General features: G+C 36.1%; 1 long non-coding RNA gene across 1 annotated transcript in view; it reads left to right on the top strand.

Moving 5' to 3' along the window:
* LOC116540414 overlaps window positions 1-24,429 on the top strand; it is a 65,904-nt gene that overhangs the window by 11,034 nt on the left and 30,441 nt on the right. Inside the window, exons 2-3 of the long non-coding RNA XR_004264433.1 lie at window positions 8,079-8,197; window positions 8,509-8,633. This is a non-coding gene — a long non-coding RNA (uncharacterized LOC116540414). The remainder of the gene's footprint in view (window positions 1-8,078; window positions 8,198-8,508; window positions 8,634-24,429) is intronic.

Raw genomic sequence — 24,429 nt, 5'->3', positions numbered from 1 at the left:
ACAACTGGCCCACTGATTGTAGTAGCAAGAAAATGAAGAACATATTTTCTCCCAAGGGAAACCCATAATGAAGATCACATACACACATAATGTTACAAGAAAACAATAGGAAAGCAACATACCTGATTCATATTCCAAATATATTCTTTAGTTATGTAATTCTGGGTGTCCTAGGAGTTATAGAATAATTATGTATCAACGCTCCCATCTATTGATGTGTCTATCTATGACGCTCTATATTCATCTTTTCCAAATATCTACTATTCGCCATCTCTGTATTTATGTCTTTAACATGAATGCAATGCAATTAGAATATAAGCTCCATGAAGATAAGGATTTTTGTCTGTTTTGTTCACTGATATGTTTCTAATGCCCAAAACATGACTGTTACTTAATAGATATATTCCATAAAATAATAGTTGATTGACTGACTGACTGACCAAATGATTGACTGAATGAAGTTAATCAGAAAAGACTTCCAAAGATGATGAGTGTAAGGGAGATGTCATAAGTGCCTACCAATTGGTTGGAAATGGTTACGTAGCTGGAGGACTGCAGGGCTGTAAGACAGAACTGATTTTAGTAGTGAATATCTCCATGTTTGACAATTCCAGTTAGTCACCTATGGGCAACTTAGTAACCAATGACTTTGATGATAGTAATTGTGATTATGTGGCTCATAAAAGGACTTGTTTTCTTTTTGATCGGAGACTGTTATGAAGTGTGTGTTAATTACATTTGGGGATATAGGCATGGGAGGGATTTTTTGGATTGGAAATTTTCTCTAGGAATTGTGTCTGCTTGTACACATACATACATTGGATAGTAGCACGTATTTTCTAGATCTGAATAGATGTGGTTCAGTTGTAGCAGACATTCCTTTGCAATTTCATTTTCCAATCTTAGAAGGAAATATTTTCTCCTAGAAATTAAGTGAGGGTAATCAGAGTTGAACAGCTACTGATCATAAGCTACTTGCACGCAGACAAGATTCTAAATACATCTTAAAAATAATTTGGCAATCTTTTAATCTGCATTATGTGTGAAATTTTTGTTGTTAAAAACACTACTTTCCCATATTGCAATTTAGTTTGTTGTCTGTATTCCAGTGCTAAAAAATGGTGATGCCATGTGTGAACATATTTTTAAACTGTAATAGTCAACATTTTATTCACACATTTAATAAGCATTTATTTTTTATTTTTTATCTTAAAATTTTTAAAATTATATTTTAAGTTCTGTGGTACATGTGCAGAATGTGCAGGTTTATTACATAGGTATACATGTGCCATGGTGGTTTGCTGCATCCATTCCCCTGTCATCTACATTAGGTATTTCTCCTAATGTTATCTCTCCCCAATTCCCCCATGCCCTGCTATACCTCCCCTATCCCCCTCCAAGCCCCAGTGTGTGACGTTCCCCTCCCTGTGTCCTTGTGTTCTCATTATTCAACACCCACTTATGAGTGAGAACATGCAGTAACAAGCATTTATTAATGCTTCATATGTGGCAGGACCTCTTCTAGGTTATGGAGATGTAGAGATAAACAAGTTACTGTAAGTCCTCATGGAGCTTATATTCTAGTAGGGGGATGGGTAACAACAAAAACATTCAAAGGACAGAAAAGGTAACTTCAGATAGTCACAGGTGCTTTGCTTGAACTAAAACAGGGTAATGAGATAGAGAGGGTTTTAGAGGGTGGAGAGACTAGGGTAACCAGTGGTGGCCTTTCTGAGAAAGCAACATTTGAGCTGAGACCTAAATGATATGAAGGAGCCAGACATGGAAAGAACAAGAAAAGAACAAGAGAATCTAGCTGAGGAAAGAGAAATATAAAGGCCCTGGGGTGGGGGGCACCTAGCTTGGCATGTTAATTAAACAAGTCATTTATTACTTTTCACAACTATTTGCCGAGAGCCTATTTTATGCTAAGTATAACGTATTTTACATCGCTGGGGAAATTGTGATAGACAAAACAGCATCTTGGGTTTCAGGTCTCAGAGAACTTATGTTCTGATGGGAAAGAAAGATAAGACAAGAAAAGAAAGAAAGAAAAAAGAAACAAGGAAAGTATTGGACACTGATAAGTATAATATCAAATGAGATAGAGCAATACGATAGACACTTTTTGGTTGATTACTTTAGCTTGGGAGGATAGAGAATGCCTTTCTGAGTAAGCAACCTGTACAATAGGAAGGTGGCAATATTAAGATCACACTAGCGTCACATACTCCCTTTGGATATTCCAGGGTAGGGATTGGGACATAGTAAACTAGGCTGAGGATAATGTGTGACTCTGTGGAGCTAGCTGTAACCCTCACTAACTTCTCTTTTACTTATGAACTCATATGGGAATTTATAAATTGTTTAAATTTATAAAAAGGGGAAGCAACTAATAAATTTAGGTACTCCATTATTAGTGGTAAATTACATACAAATCACACACCAAACATTGGGGACATTGATGCTGAAAATAGTTGTTTAAATTGATGGGATAGTATGGCAGAATTAAGGGACTTCTGTTAAATTAAGACTAGTTTTAATAGCAATGAACCTTAAGAAGAAATAATGGGGGTAGTGCAAATTAATATATATTTGAACAACTCTGCAAGACAAGAATCCACCTTGGTGTTGGCCTTCTCATACCTTTTGGTTAAAAGCATGTATTCAGCATCGAGTACATTTTCTGGTATTTTGCAATTTTTTTCAAATGTTGGGGTGTTGCCTTAGTTTATATGGAGGAAAAGGTACTGTGTATGGACAGAGGGAGGGGAGCACTACACACTGGGGTCAGTTGTGGGGAAATAGCGGAGGGACGGTGGGGGGTGGGGAGCTGGGGAGAGATAGCAAGGGGAGAGATGCCGAATGTAGGTGATGGGGAGGAAGGCAGCAAATCACACTGCCACGTGTGTACCTATGCAACAATCTTGCATGTTCTTCACATGTACCCCAAAACCTAAAATGCAATAAAATAAATAAATGGGGGGAAAAAAAGAATCTACTATTTCAAGGAATAAAATTTTATTTAAAGTAGTTCAAGTTAAAGGATGCTTATGAAAGGAAAGAACATGGACAGAAAACAAAATGTAGTTTCTTTTTTTTTTTTTGAGACGGAGTTTCGCTCTTGTTACCCAGGCTGGAGCGCAATGGCGCGATCTCGGCTCACCGCAACTTCCGCCTCCTGGGTTCAGGCAATTCTCCTGCCTCAGCCTCCTGAGTAGCTGGGATTACAGGCACGCGCCACCATGCCCAGCTAATTTTTTTGTAGTTTTTTAGTAGAGACGGGGTTTCACCATGTTGACCAGGATGGTCTCGATCTCTTGACCTCGTGATCCACCCGCCTCGGCCTCCCAAAGTGCTGGGATTACAGGCTTGAGCCACCGCGCCCCGCGTCAAAATGTAGTTTCTACGTGTGAATGGCACTGAGAAGTAGGAGGCCATTTGCTTTCCATCCTCACAGTTCTCTGAGCGACTTAGCCCACAATGACCCAATTCTAAATTAAATTCTTGTGAAAGATAATCAGATTTTTCACAGCTTGAATTAGATATATCTCCTGGTCCACATGTATACTGTAATGTTATTCATTATATTATGATTAACAAATAATAACTCCTTCATTATACAAAAATAATGACTATATTATATTAAAAAACATAAAAGAGGGATAAAGTATTTTGATAGTCTCCTTTACCCAGTGCCAATTATGACCCATTTATCATTATCCTACTCCCAACTCTCCCTAAGCTAAACTTGGATTGAAGACACACACACACACATACTTCACAGAAAATATATAGCCAGGCGCGGTGGCTCAAGCCTGTAATCCCAGCACTTTGGGAGGCCGAGGCGGGTGGATCACGAGGTCAAGCGATCGAGACCATCCTGGTCAACATGGTGAAACCCCGTCTCTACTAAAAATACAAAAAATCAGCAGGGCATGGTGGCACGTGCCTGTAATCCCAGCTACTCAGGAGGTTGAGGCAGGAGAATTGCCTGAACCCAGGAGGCGGAGGTTGCGGTGAGCCGAGATCACGCCATTGCACTCCAGCCTGGGTAATAAGAGCGAAACTCCGTCTCAAAAAAAAAAAAAAAAAAAAAAGAAAATATATAGTATCATATAAATGTATTTCTCTATTTAATAAATATTAATTATATGCACTGGAGATTCAACATTGAATGAAATGAACAAAAATTCTGGCCTTCATGGAGCTTACATTTTAGGGTAGGCACAGACAGAAAAATAAGTAAGTAAGGACAGTCATGCATTGCTTAACAATGGGAATATGGCAATGTTGTTGTCTTACAAACATCATACAGTGCATTTATAAAAACCTTGATGGTACAGCCTATTACTTATAGGCAATACCCTATCTGTGGTAGCTATAGTTCTACAAAATGCATTTTTTAAATAACAAAATGTGAACGTCTTTACTCGTTGATCCATGGGCTACAGAATGGATGCTGTGTTAGCAAGCATGAAAACAACATTAATCTCGTGCATTTTAATTAGAGCTCTTGAGTGACAAGTTGCCTTGTCAAAGAGTGGTACTATGTAGTTCTAGAAGGAAATTAAAAGTGCTATTCTAGTAAACACACAAATCATAAGCAAGTGAAACAGCCGTACTGCTGATATGGAGAAATAAAGACCTTTTTTTTTTCTGAGTAGTAGGTCTCAACAGTAAGTTTAAAATATTTGGGAAACTATGCTCTAAACAGATATGCTGTCATTCAGTCTTTGTTCTTCCATTTATGGCACATATGCAGAGTAGATTTAGCATAATTCTTAAGGGCCATAGGATTTTTGAAATGACAAATTCGCATTGGCTCCAATTTAAAGTTACGATCTGCATTAGCCTCTAACAAGAGAGTCAGGCTATCCTTCCAAGATTTGAAGCCAGGCATTGACTTCTCTCTAGCTGTGAAAGTCCTAGATGCTATCTTCTTCCAACAGAAGGCTGTTCTGTCGAAACTGAAAAATCTGTTGTTTAGGATAGCCACCTTAGCAATTACCTTAGCTAGATCTTTTGAGTAACTTGCTGCAGCTTCTACATCAGCATTTGCTACTTCACCTTGCACTTTTATGTCGTAGAGATGGCTTTCTCTCCTAAACTTCAGAAACCAACCTCTGTTAGCTTTAAACTTTCCTTCTGTTGTTTTCTCACCCTTCTCAGCCTTCATAGAAATGAGGAAAATTAGGGCCTTAATCTGGCGTAGTCTTGGGTTTAAGAGAATGAGGCTGATTTTATCTTCTATCCAGGCCATTAAAGCTTTCTTCAAGTCAGCAACAAGGCTGTTTCACTTTCTTATGATTTGTGTATTCACTGGAGCAGCACTGAGGAAATAAAATGGGTGATCATAGAACAGGTCAATGTGAAGGTAATATTTGAGCCAAGACTTGCATCATAAGCAGAGGAAACAGCAAGTGACCTGCATGCTCAGACAATATCAACGAATTCTATGAGCCTGAAACATAATGAAAAAGGGAGGGAAGATTAGGAGAGGTCAGAGTGACTAAGGGAATTGGAGAACTGGGGGAAAGAGAGAACTGATCATCTAGGTTCTTGTTAATAAGTATAACAACTTTGGATATTATCCTTGGTGAGGTAGAAGACACTGGAAGGCTTTCAGCAAAGTAATTTGATCTGTCATATTTCAAGTGGACTGCTATGGCTTCTGTGTTGAGATGAGACTGAAGGAGCAAATGGCAGGCAGATGTTATGAGGCTATGTCAATGACTCAGGGAAGAGAGCATAGTAAGTTTGACAAATAAGTAGCAGAAAAAGTGGTAAACAGTCAAGATTCTGGAATGATTGTGAAGGTAGCATGCACAGGGATTTCTCATGGGTTATATTTGGGATGTGAGAGAGGTCAAGGTTGACATGTTAGTGACCTTGACTAATTGGAAGAACAGAGTTTTCATTAACTGGCATATGGAAGATTTGTAGAAGGGGAAGGTTTTGGGGGATGTGTATAATGGGAAAATCAGAAACTCAGTTTTGGGAATGTCAGGTTAGTGATGCCTTCAGACATTTATGTGGAATGGTTGAATAGGCAGATGAATATTTAAGCCATCTGCATGGTGATAGCATGTGAAGTCTTGAGGCTAAAAGAGGCCACTAAAATTAATACAGAGATAGAAGTTTAAGGCCTGAGGCTTGGGCACTCAAGCACTCAGAGGTCATAAATATATGGAAGAGCTAACAAAGAAGACTGAAAAATAGTGAGTAAAGAGAAGGAAAATCCAGGAGAGAGTTGTGTCCAGGAAGCCAAATGAAGACAATGTCTGAAGAAGAAGGGGGTGATGAGCTGTATCAAATATTGATGGAAGGTCAATTCAGATGAAGAAAGAGAACTGATCTTGCAATTCAGTAACATGGATATTAGTGACTGAACATGAACATGAATAAGCGATATATGATCATTCAGATAAAGGTTTCTTTGGAGGGTGTTTGAAGGGAGAAAATAGGAAGATAGGACTCTGAGATTGTGAGTATATACAATGAATAAGCTAGTCACATTATGTATGATGCAATTTTGTTACTGAAAAATATGTAATGAGATTCATGCTGTTCTTCATAACTCTAACTTATTTCTTTTAATCTTTGCATATTTTTTAATTATGTGAATAAATACAAAGTGTTTAAGATGGTTGTCTAAGTAGATTTTAGCTCATGTACTTTAGTACCAAGAATTTCAATAATCCACACCCTAAGATACTAATATAAGTAATGTTTGGAAATCCAGAGATGCGGATGAAACTAAACGTTTTGAATGGTCATATGGAGACAAATGCGGACACTAGCCTGGCTGCAGTGGAAATTTCATAATGGAAATCAGTAAAAACTAAAGTCTTTCAAACTGGTCTCTCTGATTCCTCTTTTCTCTGCATTAAGACCGATATCAAGAAGGCAAACATTTCTTAACCTCACAAGAGACATCAGTTCATGTCACAGATACTTTTGCCAGAAATATATGTATATATTTAAAACATTTAGGTTACTACTATGAAACCCACTGTACTTTTTTGATTCTTTTGTGCTAAAGATTTTTGTTGTTGCTGTTGTTTTGAGATAGAGTCTTGCTCTGCCATCCAGGCTGGAGTGCAGTAATGCAGTCATAGCTTACTGCAGCTCGGACTTCATAGGGCCAAGTAATCCTCTCATCTCAGCCTCCCAAGTAGGTGGGACTAAAGGTTTGTATCACTACACCTTACTAATTTTTTAAGTTTTAACAAAAAAATGTTTGTAGAGATGAGGTCTCATTGTGTTGCCCAGGCTGGTCTTGAACTCTTGGCTTCAAGTAATCTTCCTGCCTTGGTCTCCCAAAGTGCTGGGATTACAGGTGTGAGCCACCATGCCTGGCCTAAGCTAGAGACTGAAAGCCTTTTTTTTTTTTTTTTAAAATTTAAATTTTTATTTTTTTAGGTGGAGCCTTGCTCTAGGGCCCAGGCTGGAGTGCAGTGGTGTGAACTCAGCTCACTGCAACTTCTCCCTCCCTGGTTCAAGCAATTTTCCTGCCTCAGTCTCCCAAGTAGCTGGGACTACAGGCGTACACCACCAGTTCCAGCTAATTTTTGTATATTAAGTAGACCTGGGGTTTGCCATGTTGGCCAGTGTAGGAAATTGGTCAGAGTGGTGGGAGAAACTTTCGGCATTATGTCTGTACTGAATAAAAGCAAGCAGCTCCAGCTGTTCGAGGCTGCTCTCTAATGCTGTTCTCTTTGGCCATTAGAGCTGGCAGTCCGCTAGCCACTGTTCCACTGTATACCTGTGTCTGAGTACGTCTTTTATCCATTGCTCGGCCAAGTTCTGCAGGACAGAACTGGCAGGTCACGTTGTTCTCAAACTCCTGACCTCAAGTGTTCCACCCGCCTCAGTCTTGCAAAGTGCTGGGATTATAGGTATGAGCCACCATGCCCAGCTGAAAGCCCTTTTTTTAAAAGTTGTTTGAACATCACGTTGTCCATGATGAGCGTTCTTGCTTTTCTATGCTATTCTTTCTACTGTCAAAACAACTTATCTTATTTTGGAATGCTTTGTCATTGGAAACCCCATTTATTTCTGAACTCTTTCTTCAGAATGGAGCTGTCTCTCCCTAACCTCCCACATTGCACAGTTGCTGATGAGCCCTGTAATTAATGAAGATTTGCCAACAGTTGCACACTCACTGACGTTCTGAGCTTATTGAAAAAAGCAGGTGAGCAGCAGTTATTGGGCTGGGGTCTCTAACTGTATGTTGCCAATGGGCTGTAGATTGGCTATTGTCATTTTTAGTGAGAGAGTTCTGAACTCATATAAATTCAGGCTAATTATTCTTGGGAATTAAGAAATGATTTGAAATGTAGACAAAGATAAATTTTCTAAATAGAATTAGCTTCTTCTTTTGGGCATATTTAAACAATTGTAGTACAATATACTCTATGAACCTTAAAAAATGCCCAGATTATTAATTTGGGCTTGTCGATTTATATTTCAAATTGCTTATAAAATAACAACTTCTGCCTCCAGCCTCACTTTCATGGTTTCAATGCTGAGAGCTTGACCTAGAAGGATGGCTGAAATCTCAGATGCCTGTAGGAGCCAAAGAAGGAAAACAAGCAAAGCTTCTCAGTATTAGAAATCACTAGGGAGAGGTAAGAAGTGGGGAAAACTCAAGAGAGGAAGCGCTGCTGCAGTCAATTGTTGACACGTGATAATACCTGCCTAGCACTGACACTCCTCAGTTTTTTTAAGGGAAGATTTTAATATGACATAGAAATGTTGTCAACTAACTCAAAGATTTTTTGTTTTTGTTGTTGTTTGTTTGTTTTTTAAGCCCTCTCTAGCCCAGTGCATTGCAGGCCAAAAACACACACTCTGCAGGCTAGGTTCAATGCCTGGTAAGCAGTTTTCCACTTATACAGCCCAGAAAGATCAATGATCATGACAATCATTTGAAACTAGTTCTTCACAAAGACTTAAAAAACAGCTGGCTGCTAATAATCTAAATGTTGTCGATTCCAAGTTGTTCTGTCCATTTCCTGTTTTGTTAAAATGTTAAATCCCAGTAGCCTGATGTTTGAAACCTGATGGTTAAAAGTAGAATGACCATATATCCTGGACTGCTGAAAACAGCCCTGGCTTAGGCTGATAGAGTTAGAACTATCAATCCTGCTCCCTTTCATTTGCAACCTGTTCCAGTATGGACAGTCAATTATATAGACATCTTAAATTGTTCCTTTGGTCCGCTTCCTCATTTATTACTTACTTTCTTATTTGTTCTATTTAAAAAAGCTGTCATGGAGAATTTTAAATATATAAAAACAACTCTGTATAATTGTAGCACTTTAGGATGCCAAGGCAGGAGGATTGTTTGAGCTCAGGAGTTCAAGACCAGCCTGGGCTATAAAGTGAGACTCCCCACCATCTCTAAAAAAAAATACAGAAAATTAGCTGGGGTTGGTGGTGGCACATGCCTTCAGACTTCTTCAGTCTCAGGAGGTTGAAGTGAGAGGATTGCTGGAGCACAGGAGGTCAAGGCTGCAGTGAGCTATGATCACACTGCTGCGACTCCAGCCCTAGTGACAGAGCAAAACCGTGTCTCAAAAAATAAAACAATGAATAAAAAAATTTTAAATCCCCACGTATTAATAGTTACCCAGCTTCAACAACTATCGACAAATGGCCACTCACGTTTCTTTCATACTCTCACTTTACTCCCCATTCCTCTATTATTTTGAGAAAAATCCCATATTTTGTATCATTTCAGCCATAGTTTCTTAGTCCTTTAAATCAATATATTCTTTGTAACAATCTACCATTAAACATTTAAATTTTAACACACTGTACTTCAAACTGTCCTTCTTTTTCCCAACACCTTAACTTCCTTTTAGCCTTTTTCCTTTCTTCACTGTCCACCGTGAGCCTATGCTTTTTCCCCCCCAATCTTAGTACAGAGGCACTTCATTAGTATTTCTTGAGAACTTTTTAGAAGTTGTTAAATATTTGTTGCTGCTTAGGGGGATACCAAATAATATTTGTGACTAGCAAGGACAAATAATTTTATTTTCTCTAGTCCTTCAATTGCATCTATCTTGTCAAATCTTGATTTGCTCATTGGTTTTTCTCTTGGATGATTTTTGGTGACTTTATATTATTGGCATGTTATATACTTGGAAGATTCTTCCCAGATTCCAATTCTATGAAGACCTCTTTTAACTATTGTTACTTAGATATTTTTGGTTGGGTACATGTATTCTGGTAATTATGTCTTTTGAGAAACTGAGTTGCAAATAATCAGAGAAAATAAGCTTGGTCTTCAAACTTGGAAAACTTTTTCTTAACTATGATTTTAGGTTTGGGAGTACATGTGAAGATTTGTTGCATAGGTAAACACGTGTGACAGGAGTTTGTTGTACATATTTTTTCATCATCCAGGTATTAAGCCCAGTACCAGTAGGTATCTTTTCTGCTCTTCCCCCTCCTCCCATTCCCCACCCTCAAGTAGAGCCCCGTGTCTGTTGTTTCCCTCTTTGTTAAACTTAGATAACTTTTTTAAGGACACAAAATAATTTTATTTTGTTAGAGTTTCTTGGATTTTTGGATTAACTTTTGGATTAATTAATTTATATTTATGACTGTACATTATATAATCTTTGTATATATAATTTCATAATACAAGTAATTGCTTCTTTAAATAAACCTGTTTTATTTGTTTATATTTTTTCTATTTGGGAATCCTGAGTAAAAAATCTTACGTTTGTACTGCTCTTCAATTTCCTTCTGTGTTTTATTTATATTTTTCTTTTCTAGAAATGATATTATTCAGCAACTTACATTAATATGTTCTCTTTTATTGAGTCTTACATTGTTTTTCTCTTTGCAGTATATGTTGGTAAATCTCCACTTGTACTTCCTTCCCTCACCTTATTCAATCTTCACACAGGTCCAATGTCAAAATTTTCTAAATGTGTATGCTATATATGGCTTAATAATAACTACACTTTATCCATTTCAAACCAAACTAAATTATTAGATGTATTCTTGATGAACATATATCTCTCATACTACCAGAATCTCAATCTTTTATACCTCTGTATCAATGTGTCAGTATAGTTTGAATATGGTAGACTAACCAAATATTTGTTGACTTCAAATCTACATAGGAAAACTAAGTTCCATTTCTATGTACTTGCTGGCCATAAGTACATATGTGTTATAATTTTATACATAGTAAGGATTTAAAACATGAGCAACATTAATAGGGGTCTCAATCAATTATAGAAGTTTTAGCCATAATTTCATCAGTTTAATGTTATGGATTCTACACAGTAAATCAAACTGTTTTTATTAATCCATTTTCCTTCCCAATTGCTGCTCAACTATATAATTAGATAATTTCTGCACAGTTTAAAATATTAGCATTGCCATTTTTTGTTTTAAAAATTAAGTATATTGAAGTATAATATATATACAATAAAATGCACCTATTTTAAGTGCACATTTGCAAAAGTTTCAAAAAGTTTTGATAAATTTGTATACATATGTAACAACTTCCACAATCAAGATATATAAAAACATTTTGTCACTCTAATCTCAATCAGTTCTCTGAAGCCCTGGATCCAGGCAACGCTGATATGCTTTGTGTCACTAAACTAGTTTTGCCTTTTCTGGAGTTTCATATCAATGCAAACATATAGTATGTATTCTTTTGCATATGGCTTCATTTGCTCCACATGATGTTGTTGTTTATATCACTATTTTATTCCTTTTTATTGCTGTGTAGTATTCAGTAGTGTGAACACACAATTTGTTTCTCCATATACTTGTTGATGGCTATTAGGGTCGTTTTCAGTTTTAAGTTGTTGGGAATAAATGTGCTACAGACATTTCGATACCAGTCTTTGTTGGGTACCTATTGTCATTGGGGGCCACTAGATGTTTTAGTGTTGAATTGTTGGTTGATATATTAAGTATAGGTTTAATTTTGTGAAAACTACAAAAATGTACCATTTAAATTTTTTACCAAAACTGTAATAGAGTAGTGGTTGCTTACACCTTCATATGGCATATAATGATTTTTATTTTTCCTATTTAATATCATTTTGTAGTGCTTTTTAGTTTTCATGATCCTTAAATATATTTGGAAAAATACATATATATGTGTGCGTGTGTATATATATATATTTAATTGAAAAAAGGATATTACAATGTAAAGGATTTTTTTTTCTAGTTATTGATACAAGTATCTGTAGCCTTACTGTACCTACAAATTTTTTGGCCAAGACAGGCTTTGGTTAATATTTAGAAACAAGTGAAGATTTTGCTTCAAATCTCCTCTTTCCTCTTGGAGTTCATGTCTGTTTTCTGCACCTTATTATTGCAATGTGGCCTGTCATTCTAAGTCCAACCTCTACCTCAATTTTTTATCACTTTAGGACAAAAGGTTTTTACATTTTATACTCCTGATTTTGTATTAAATGTGCCTTAGTGGAGACAATTTAATTTTATACTCCTGATTTTGTATTTAATGTGCCCTAGTGGACAGAATTCAAATGCATATATATACATTCAACATATTTAATATATTAAAAATATTATGTATTTACTTATATATTATATTTATTTAAATATATTATATTTAAATATATAACATATTTAAATATTATAAGTATATAAGTATTAAATATTATAAGTATATAATATTTAAATATATTCAACATGTTTAATATCTCAACTATATATATTCAGCACATTACATATATATAAATATATAAAGATTAAAAGCTTCTTAATCATTTGTTGTTTAAAGATATATCTCTTCTACTTGTAAAGCTGGCCCTGACAATGTATTTGGTCATTTCTAGATTTTCTCTGAGTTTTGCAGGTGTCTTCTACTCTTACAAGGACTGCAAGAAAGGACAAAGCAATGAGAGAGAGAGAGAGAGAGAGAGAGAGAAAGAGTGTGTGAGTGTGTGTGTGTATGTGTGTGTGTGTGTGTGTGTGTGTACCAACATGTGTTTTACTTCCCTGGGAAAAGGACGTCTGTCTCCAATACCTTCATAGTATTCCACAGTGAGATCAGTTAGGAATGAGTTTCCTACTTTTTGAAACTTTCTAAATTGTCTAGTCCTTGTATATATCCTGCTCTGCCTGGCTAGGCAGATGGAGTGTAAGCTTGATGTGTTTCCCTGCCAGAGTGACCGTTCATTCTCCCAGGTGTTTTGAATTAGGTACTGCAGTCCTCAATCACTCAGTCACAATTCTTAGTCAGACTAGGTTACAGCCAAGCAGTTAGCCTCAGGGCATGGCCAAGCTCAAGTTCAGCTTATTGGCATCAACCTGAGGCACGTCTTTTGTTTCTGTTCTCATAGTTATGTTAGGAAACTGCAGAATTCAGGCTACTTTTAAAAAATCAATTGCTTTCTCCCCCAAAACTTTTACTTTGGAACAGGTAGAAAGGGTCAGAATTTACAGTTAAATACACTCTCCTGTGTGCATATATGTAAGTATGATTGTATATATGCTTTCTTCATTCGTTCATTTATTTGCTGTTGATAAAAGAGATAAAGGGTATAATACAACTTTAAACAACACAAGAGAGTACAAAACTGAAAGTTAAGACCCTCTACCTTAGGTGTCTAAACTTCTCTCCCAAAGGCAAAAGCAGCTAGCATTTTCTCATGTATCAATCCATACATTTTATATTTGCAATAAAACGTGTATTTGTATTTATATACTTTAATTTACATCCTTTCCAAAGGCTCAGATGTATCTGGCTATTTTCATGTAAAGTGTGTTTTGGCTATTATTCCAAGAGAGCACATACACGTCTACCACATTCTTTTTAAAAACTATGTTTGGCCACATAGTATTCTATTGCATGGATGTACATACTTTATTTTTTATCTGTTTATTTTTTATTAAGAAAAATATTTATTATTAGTTTCTGATTACATATTTGAAGATTTTATTTTTGTTTGCAAATACAAATTGTTTATACTTATGATGTACAAAGTAATGTTTATATATACACACATACACACACATTGTGGAATGAGTAAATCAAGCTAATTAACATATTCGTCACCTCACAAACATTATTTTTTTGCTGTGAGAACATTTAAAATTTATGCTTTTAGTATTTTTTAAATAAATATACATACTTTATTGAAAAAATATCCTATGGAAGAACCTTATTTTCAGTTAAAAAACTGTTTCCTACTAAGGATAATACTGTAGTGAACATTCATACAGATGTATAAAGATATTTATTGGAGACATTCCTAAAGTGGATTGTTGCCTCTAAGCATTTTAAGTTTTACAGTTATTGCCAAATGCTCCTTTAATGAAGTTTCTTCAATTTACTCTCCCACTAACAACATTTGAAAGTGATTGGTTTCAGACTACACACTGTCAAACTTTTCAATCTTTGCAGACAAAATCATCTTTCTTCTATAAATATGAAGCAAATAATCTTCCTTTCTTCATTTTCTTCCACATTAATTTTCCTGGTTTCAACACAAAATAAGATATTGAATTTTATAACTTATTAGAGTTAATCACAAATTTCAAATGTTGATGATGTAATCACTCCTTATAAGGGAGAATGAAGTGTTTCTCTGGGCCTGCTTTAAATTTCCATGTTTCAATCTCTCTTTGCTTTAAATCTGCCCACATGCTGGTATGTGGCAGTGTTAATTGGGTATTCTGTTTTTGAATCTCATGTAGAATGTTCATCCAATTCATTTACTACAAAATAGAAAAAAAAAGAAAAGGAAGAATGAACACAGCCATTAGAGATGTTGCAAATAATTTGAGTTAAATGTAAATGTAGAAAGAAAATTGGGAAACTACTATTAAGCACACCTTATCCTTTGCAATGGAATACAATACAGATTCACAATGTCGATTATTTCCACCATCTATCTATTTAAGAGCTGAGAGATTTGAAATATGAATATGTCAAGTATTTAAATACTAAGTTACCTAAAATGTACTTTATTAAAATATCATTATGCATATTTTAAAGTTAAAACTCTGTGCTATGTAGATGTAGGGGTAAAATTCCCATTTATTGTCCACTGAATGTGAGGGAAATTGGATTTGTCAGGAAGCTGATTGATATCTCGAAGTGTTTTGTTTTCAGTGACTGGCACTGCCGAGTTACAACCATCTATCATCTAACAGGTAATTAGTCAGATTTCTCATCATGAGCCTTCAATCCTGCTGTTTTATTATTGAAATACCACAAACCAGCAGGCAATTTGAATGCAGATAAAGTTCTCTGTCATGGTCTTAAGGACAAAGACAACATTTTGCAATTCAGCAGTAGTGAGTTAGAATGAAAGTCACCGAAATGTAAGTGGGGGTCTTATAAAAAAAATATGAAAAATTTAATTTGATACCCCATTTGTCCTCCATAGTGACAACTGAGAAACTTGCTGTTTATAAAAGCAACCTAGTGTTCTAATATGAATTTGCTTTATTATAACATTTTACAATTTGAAAGTTAAGTGAAGAAACACATTGCCTGAAAAATAAAGTTAGATAAAATAAATGAACTAGATCCTGAATAGAGCTTTCATTCATCTTCCAAGGTATTTTGATACGATAGATGAAAATAATTTATATTTAACAGTAGCTAAGAATATGAAAAGTTTACTCTTCTTAGAATTATTTTTAATAAGAAAATTTAGATATTAAAATAATTAGAAACTAAAGATGAATTATTTGTTTGCGTTTACACATGCTTTGTGTTAGACAAGCTTGCTTCTGATATTGAGGCTAACACATTTTTGAGGCCTTCTTGTATGGTTTATAGATCTCAGTCAACTGATTCAGGTTAATGACATCCCAATAGGAATGTAACTTCATATCACGGAATGTTGTTTTCTTGACTTAATTCAAAATCATATATTATTTTTCAGAAAAATAGATCTCAAAGTGCTTCAGCTTTCCAAAAAGTCACAGGATACCATAGTCATTACCTCTTAATGAAATGTAAATATAATGTCTCTTTCTTCAAGCTTTGGTATCAGAATATGTACACTTACATGCTTTCTCAAACCTAAGTTAAATAATAATTTCCTTTAATCCAAAAATATTAAATATGTTGCACATATACATTAAAATTAACCAGAACAAGCAATATTTTAATTCAGTTGCTTAATTATGTCTTCTGGTGAATAATAGGTTTTACCAGAAAAAAAAGTTTAGATTACTGGAAAACAATGGTATAATATACTTTCTTATAGTATCTTTATTAAAGATATATCAATGTACACATATATCTTTGTGTTTTTACAATAGCATTAATTTTGGTTCTACTATTAACATTTTGTAAGATCTTTTCCTATATTAACAAATACCAATTTACTATAATCATGATTACTTACAGTATCTTAATGTATTATTGTAGAAAGGCAAATCAGTTATAGGTATCACATGTAGAATAAAAAATAAAGAGACTAATTGTAATATTAAAGAAGCAATCTTATTATATAGATACATGTAATATTGCACATTGCATGTATTGTTATTCAAAGTAGAAAGAAAATGTGATGAGTTTCCTAACTTGGCTAAGAAGATCACAAATTTCTATTCTCAAACAAAATGCCGATTTACTAGTTCCCTGAAGATTTTACTTAGATAATTGTTATGCAACACTAAATAAACACAAGTTTATTAACACAATATAAATCTTCTAAGTTTTTACAGGTTTGGTCCATGGTAACCAAGCATATTGAGTTTTATTTCTGGTTGTACAAGAATGGAAATTTTAGATGTCTATATTGATCACTTGACTACACTGTGGTACAGTAACAACAGCTAATAATAACTAAGATTTGTTAAGTGGCAGGTGATACACTTATAATTTTAGGCCCACTTGCTTAACTTCCCATGTATGAACTACTATTATTCTCATTTTGTGGATGAGATACTAAGGCTGAGAGAGCTTAACTAGTTTGTCAGATTCCAAAGAGCTAGCAAGGTTGTGGAACCAGGATTAGAACCCAGGCACTCTGACACTAGTCTTAAGCACTTTGTCTTACTGTTTGCTAGTACCGAAACAAAATATGGTTCTCATTCTAAGCACTTCTCTGGCCATGCATTTTGAAAAGACCATGTGTGTGACAATCTTTATCTGGGGGCGCTGGGAAGTGGCATATGGAATCATCACTTTTGGTATCTCCTGACAGACACCTCCTGCTGGTCTTGCTCCTGGAGGACGCCTTTGGTCAGCACTATTGTTTCCTTTCATACATTACTCTCATCTGAAGCAGAAGCCCAAACAGATGGAATGACTAGTAGATCACATAACTTTTAAATGATAGTGTTAGATATCTTTTCATCTGAAGAAACACAAATTATTTTTTACATACACAATTGTACTTTTGGGGATATATGGGAGGCAATGTGGCATATTTGGAAAAAAGTATGAATTGTGTAGCCAGAAAGACCTAGGTAAAAAATCTGAATTTCACCAGTTACTAAGAAGGTATGTACTTGAGTGAATTTCTTGACCACTCTAAACCTTAGTTTCACCTTTATAAAATGGAGATTGATTAGATCATCTATTCCAGCTCTTCTGTATGTCTGGTGTATGCAAGTACTGGACAACATGCTCCCTTCCCATACGGCCCTATTTCTTCCCATCTGATAGCTGCATAAACTCTTCTGACTCATACTTTAGTAAGTTGAGACACAGCAATATAACAAGAGACTTTACTAGAGTTATTTGGGGCTTAATTTAACTGGGAGAAATTATAGTCAATAAATTCTTTAATCTCAGGCATACTTTACTAAGTCAATTAGCTGATATTCATGAGTTTTTGGGAAGATTATCTAATAAACCAAGATTTCTAACAAACCTACCTATAAGAATGGTTGGTAGTTTGTAAGGATATAAGTCTTCAATGCTTGATCCTTGTATACTTGTCTTAGTATTTCTTAATAACTATATTCGTTAAGGTATGTTCTGTGGGTCAATAAAGTTAGAATCATCTGAGGTGCTGAATAAAAATTCAGATTTCTGGGCTCTACGCAGAAAAGGAAGAGTAGATTGATTACCTCTGGGACATGGTGGTTGAGTTGGGTTTTGAAAGATGTGTAGAATTTCACCCTGGAGACACAGGCAGTTGAGGACAAAAGGAATCTTCCAAGCACAAGGAACTGTGGATTAAAATACACAATTATGAGAGGTAAATTTGTAAGGGGTGTTTTATATACTGTTCTTTAAAAATATAAGTTGTTACAGACTTTTTGGAAGCTAATATTTGTACAATGAACTTGTACAAATATTCAACTCTGTCTTTCCACTTTTTGATATATATTCTAAGGAAACATACAGATGTGTACATTTCAGGAAACAATTTAAATGTTTACTCATCAAGGGAATAGTAGATGAATAACTTATAGTGCCTTCACTTAATTTTCAAATATTTATTTATATTTATTATTATTGATATCTTTGAGTAGCTAGCATGTGTCAGGCCCTAGTCTATGCACTGAAAATAAATCATTGGACAAAACAAAACAAAAAAATCTGCCCTTGGGAGCTTACATTATAGTAGGTGGGATATAGGCAAGAAGCAAAATTTTAAAAAGTGAAGTACTAAGAAAAATTGCATTAAATATTATGGAGAAAAAGACAACAGGAAATGCAGAGTCAGGGTAGGGACATGTGAAAGGTGGTTTGTAATTTTAAATAGTATACATCAGAGAGGCCTCCATCAGAAGGTGGCCTTTGAACAAATCCCTAAAGAATGTTCAAAGGGAACATTTGGGAGGGAGGCAATATTGGGGTTATTTGGAGAAAAAGCATCTACTTAGGGTTCAAAGAAGTGCAAAGATCCTGTGGCAAAAGCATGCCTGGTGGTCTGTGGAATAGCAAGGAGGCCATCTAACTGGAGCAAAGTGAGCAAAAAGGTTTTAGGTAAGGCTTGTAAGTGTTGAGTTTGGCTCTAACTTTGAATGAGCGGGAGCCATTGCAGAGTTTCGAGCAGAAGAATGACATGTCTGCTTTATTATTATTATTTTAGACTGGGTCCCATTCTGTTGTCCAGGCTAGAGTGCAGTGGAGTGATCATAGCTCACTGTAGCCTTGACCTCCCATGCTCAAGTGATCCTCCCACCTCAGCCTCCCAAACAGCTGGAATTGCAGGCACACACCACCACGTCCAGCTAATTTTAACAGTTTTTTGGTAGAGATGGGGCCTCTTTACACTGCCCCGGCTGGTCTTGAACTCTTGGGCTCAAGCAGTCCTCCTTCCTTGGCCAAAGTGCTGGGATTACAGGCATGAGTTACCATGCCCAGCTTTATGTTTTAATAGAACCATGCTGATGCTGTGTAGAGAACACACTGAAAGGAGGGCACAGGTGGAAGCAGGGGGAGCAGTTGGGAGGCGATTGTAAATAACCAAGTAAGAATGATTGTAGCTGTGACCAGAGCTGTGATGATTGATGTGAGAAGAGCTTGGATGCTGGATGTACATATATGGAAGATAAGGCCATCAGTATTTCCTGACAGATAAATAGGATGTGGGGGAGAGAGAGATTAGAAAAGAGTAGGAGAGGATTCCAAGGGTTTTAACCTTATCAGCAAGGAGAGCAAGTGAGTGGCTGGCTGGGAGAAAGGTCAGAAGTACAGGTTTAGACATAGTGTCTCTGGGATGTCTGTTAGACATCTTGTTAGGAGAGGCATTTTTATATGTGTGTCTGGAATTCAGGGGAAAGGTCTAGACCAAAGACGTAAACCTGAGAGCCGTCAATATATGAATGGCATTTCAACGCATGAGATAGACAAGATCCCCAGGGTTTCCAGATGAAGGAGATCCCTAGGGATTCCAGGATTTGTAGCAGTATTTGGTAATGAAGAAGAATAAGGGAGATGATAGCATCTTATGATACTAATAAACCAACACATATAGATTTTATGTTGTATATCACACATTGTTCTAAAAGATTTTCATTAAACCTTTCATACAAAACCCTATGAGAGAGGTAATATTATCATTATTCCCATCTTCCAGATGAAAAAACTGAGAAAGGAAGTGAAGTGACTTGCCTGGGTTAACATATGTGATAAAGGTGTAGAATTGGGGTTTAAGTCTTGGCCATTTGTTCTCAACCACAGAAAAGAAGAAGTAAAAATGAGCTTCAGAATAATGTTCAGCATAATATAAATATAAAGACCTAAAAGTGGTCATTTATTTCTGTGTATGAATGCATATAAAAATAATTGGAAAGGAAAGATCTGGACACATACATGTTGCAGAAAGATTAAATGTTTGGGGTGGCTCAAGGAGGCTTCAAATGTATTAGTGGTATTAGTTGCATCTTTTAAGAAATCAAGAACTACTGGAGTATGCCTCAGTTTCCTGATACACAGTATTTGCTTATTCCTACTCCCCTCATTACTTTTTTTTTTTTTTTTTTTTTGACAAAGTATCGCTCTTGTCGCCCAGGCTGGAGTGCAATGGCATGATCTTGACTCACTGCAACCTCTGCCTCCTGGGTTCAAGCTATTCTCCTGCCTCAGCCTCCTGAGTAGGTGGGATTACAGGTGGGCCACCACGCCTGGCTAATTTTGTGTATTTTTAGTAGAGACAGGGTTTCACCATGTTGACCAGGCTGGCCTTGAACTTCTGAACTCAGGAGATCTGCCCATATCAGCCTCCCAAATTGTTGGGATTACAGGCATGAGCCACCACGCTTGTACTTCATTACTCTTAAACCTTCGTAGAATCTCACTTGAAAAGGCTTCTTGGACATGAATTAGAAAAATAATGCTTAGGGATATTGCCTAAGCAAGAAAATTCCACCAAAATAAAATTTGTCACAATAGACTTTAGGTTGTATAAGGTAACGTGTATCACTTGCTACACATTCATTAATTTGGATTGGTAATACCTGCCTACAGTATAAATAATTTTCACAAATGAGTTTTTGGATTGTATATCAATGTGCTCTATTATGCTAATATTTTATATATCTTCTGAAGGAAAATACTAAATCAAAGAATGTTTCTTTAAAAACTTGCCCATGCAAATATCCTTGATTATTAATTCATTGAATCGTGAATAAAATATAAGTTAAATTAATTTTGACTTTGCATTCAGTTTCATCTTAAGGCCACATTCTGCCCTTTTGCATACCAGCTGATGTCCCCGGGAAAGGTTTGCATCTGTTTTCATAACCAGCACTGTAATGACTCACCTGCCAGACCTGTGCTGCACTCCATGTGAAAGTCTAATGGCAGGATATTGACTTCTTTAAAGGCTATTGACATTCCCAATGATGTGTGTGTATGAAAAATAAAGCAAGAAGAAATGAGAAACATTTGGATAATAAGTCTTCAAAATGAGAATGCATAGAGCAGTTATTTGCTAGTTACCTAACGTCTTCACAGCTGCAGAATATAAGCATGGTCTGAAAACATCTCTTTGTAGAAAAGTTTCTACGAAAACTGGCATCTTCTATCTTCTTCTTGAAGCTAGAAATCCCAGGCACTTTCTCACTATAATTTTCCTTCTGGTGAGATACTTGTAGTAAAATGACTTATGAATGTTTTTATATTTGAAAAAGAAAGCGTGATAAGAGCTTGTTTCAGCACATGAACATGATACTGTATGATTATCATCTAGTAATTTCTAAATCGATGTATTAGACAAACGTATTTAACATGGATCCTAAGCATTACGCTTGATGTTGAATATACAACAGTGAATATGGTCATATCCTTACCATCAAAGCAAGCACAATCTGGGCTGAGGGGATAAACACAACATACATGACTATACAACATAAACATGTTAAGTGCTTTCTTAGCATATGAATGAAGATGAGAATACTCTGATGGTAGTGATAACTAATTCTCCTTCTGTCAGGAAGAACAATTGGAAAATTTCAGATATAACACTTGAGCTAAGCTTTAAAGGTTTTTAAGCATGGTGATGACCAGATCAGAACTATATAGGAAAGATGGATGTCACTGGTGTATTGAGGAGGAAATGGTAATGATACAAAGTAATGACGGAGTCCAGAGATAATGTGGGACTGGATTTGGGAAGTGAAGAGAAAGGAAAGCATGGCTAGGAGAAAGATTTTGGAGATAATCTCATGGGCCATGAAGGACAGGTGGTAGTAGAGTTTGAGGAAGGAAGAAAGCAAGCTAAGGAAGAAAAAATCAGTTTACTTCCAAGTACCTAGTGTAGATTACTAATTGTTTGTTTGTTTAGGGAGACTGCAGGGGGCAGTGATTATAGGACTAGTTTTGTGCATAGCAAGGTAGGATTTCCAGGATATTATTCTAGCAGAAGTGCCCTGTAGAAAGTTCATAGATGGGCCTGGAGTTTAGAAGAGCCAGTTCTGGAATTATTTACATTGGAGGTCCTCAGCGTATAGCCATCAATGTGATGCCAGGGGCGTCTTTGGCTTATGTTCCCTAGAGAGTATCTCTTTTTGATTACCTCTGTAAGCCTCATTTTCTAAGACTCAGTTACTCAAGTTTGGTTAATATGTTTTTCATCAGTAAAAATGGAATAGTAATAGTACCTATACTACAGGTTGTTGGTGAGAAGATTGAAAAACCAGAGCATATAAATCATAATGTCTGACATCTAGTAAGTACTCAATCCATGTCAGTTATTACAGTTGTAGTTGGTGTTGCTATTGTTATTGCTCTTTTTTTTTTCTTTTTTTTCCCATTTATTAATTTTATTGCATTTTAGGTTTTGGGGTACATGTGAAGAACATGCAAGATTGTTGCATAGGTACACACGTGGCAGTGTGATTTGCTGCCTTCCTCCCCATCACCTACATCTGGCATCTCTCCCCTTGCTATCTCTCCCCAGCTCCCCACCCCCCACCGTCCCTCCCCTATTTCCCCCCAACCGACCCCAGTGTGTAGTGCTCCCCTCCCTGTGTCCATGTGTTCTCATTGTTCAACACCCGCCTATGAGTGAGAACATGCAGTGTTTGATCTTCTGCTCTTCTGTCAGTTTGCTGAGAATGATGGTTTCCAGGTTCATCCATGTCCCTACAAAGGACACAAACATCGTTTTTGATGGCTGCATAATATTCCATGGTGTATATGTGCCACATTTTCCCTATCCAGCTTATCGTCAATGGGCATTTGGGTTGGTTCGAGGTCTTTGCTATTGTAAAGGGCTGTTGATGGTGAATATAAACCACTCCTCCAAGGCATATAGACATGAAACACATGGGCTAAACCTTAAAAGAAAGACTTGTATTTTTTTTTTTTGAGAAAGGGTCTCACTTTGTCATGCAGGTTGGAGTGCAGTTGGAGCAATCTCAGCCCATGACATCCTCTGTCTCCCAAACTCAAGGGATCCTCCCACCTCAGACACCTGAGTAGCTGGGACTGCAGACACATGCAACCACACCGGGTTATTTATTTATTTATTTATTGTATTTTTGCTAGAGACAGGGTTTTGCCATGTAGCAGGCTGGTCTCAGAGAGCCTTTTTTTTTTTTTTTTTAATGAGATGGAGAAATGAGTGTATTTATAAGCTTATGTAGATGATGAGTGAGATTGAAGATAAAGAGGGATGGGAAAAATTTGAAGCTAGGGTTAAGTGGGCATATTTCTAGACCTTCACCTGGTTGAGGGCTTGAATGACATGATAAAGGCTTAGAAACAGCTACAGAAGGGAATGAGAAAAGAGGCTGTCATGGGTTTCTTCTTTTGTTGTCAGTCTTTAAAGTTCTGTTGATTATACCAGAACCTAGATTTTCCTCTTCATTAATACTTTAATTCAGTCCTGTAATATGCTCTCTATTCATACCCTACCTCCCAGTTCAGTCTCTAAATAGCCAATCAGTTTTATCTTTAACATGTACATATTCTGATACACTCTCAATGAATTTCTAATGTCTCCATCTTGCCTATGAAAAGCAAAAAAGATTCCTTAGAATGTTCCCTTATTCTAATTCATCTTCTTCAAAATGTCTACTCTTTCAATAATTCTAACCTATCATATGCAATTTCATTAGGTTGAACATATACTGTATCTTTCTAAAAAAAATAACACTTTTTAGAGTTAATTGGAGTGCTACTAAACAATTCTATCAAGTCAACAGGCAAAAACTGGATCCTAGCATTTGTGACCCTCCTGATTTTTTATATTTGCGTCATGTAACCTACTGCTCATTTTCCTTGAAATATCCTCTCTGTCATCAACCCCATACTCTCCTTGGTGAAATCCTGCCCATCTTTTAAAATCCAACTCAACTGCCAAGTGCCAAAAGTAATCAGTTCCCTCTGATTTCCCAGGGCAGCTTAGTTAACCATTTCTTCTTCCTTGTTTTCACGGCACACATTTTATATAGCCCTGTTTCAGCACTTATATTGTTTTGTAACATGTTTCCTTGTACATTTACCCTTCCTATTCTATTGCAGGCTCCTAGAATATAAAAATCGAGGTA

Source organism: Sapajus apella, unplaced genomic scaffold (genome assembly GCF_009761245.1).
Source record: "Sapajus apella isolate SASKATOON/1434 unplaced genomic scaffold, GSC_monkey_1.0 scaffold4, whole genome shotgun sequence".
NCBI classification, from domain to species: domain Eukaryota; kingdom Metazoa; phylum Chordata; class Mammalia; order Primates; family Cebidae; genus Sapajus; species Sapajus apella.
Note: the sequence above shows the minus strand (reverse complement) of the source record. Positions and strands in the feature narration are given on the sequence as shown.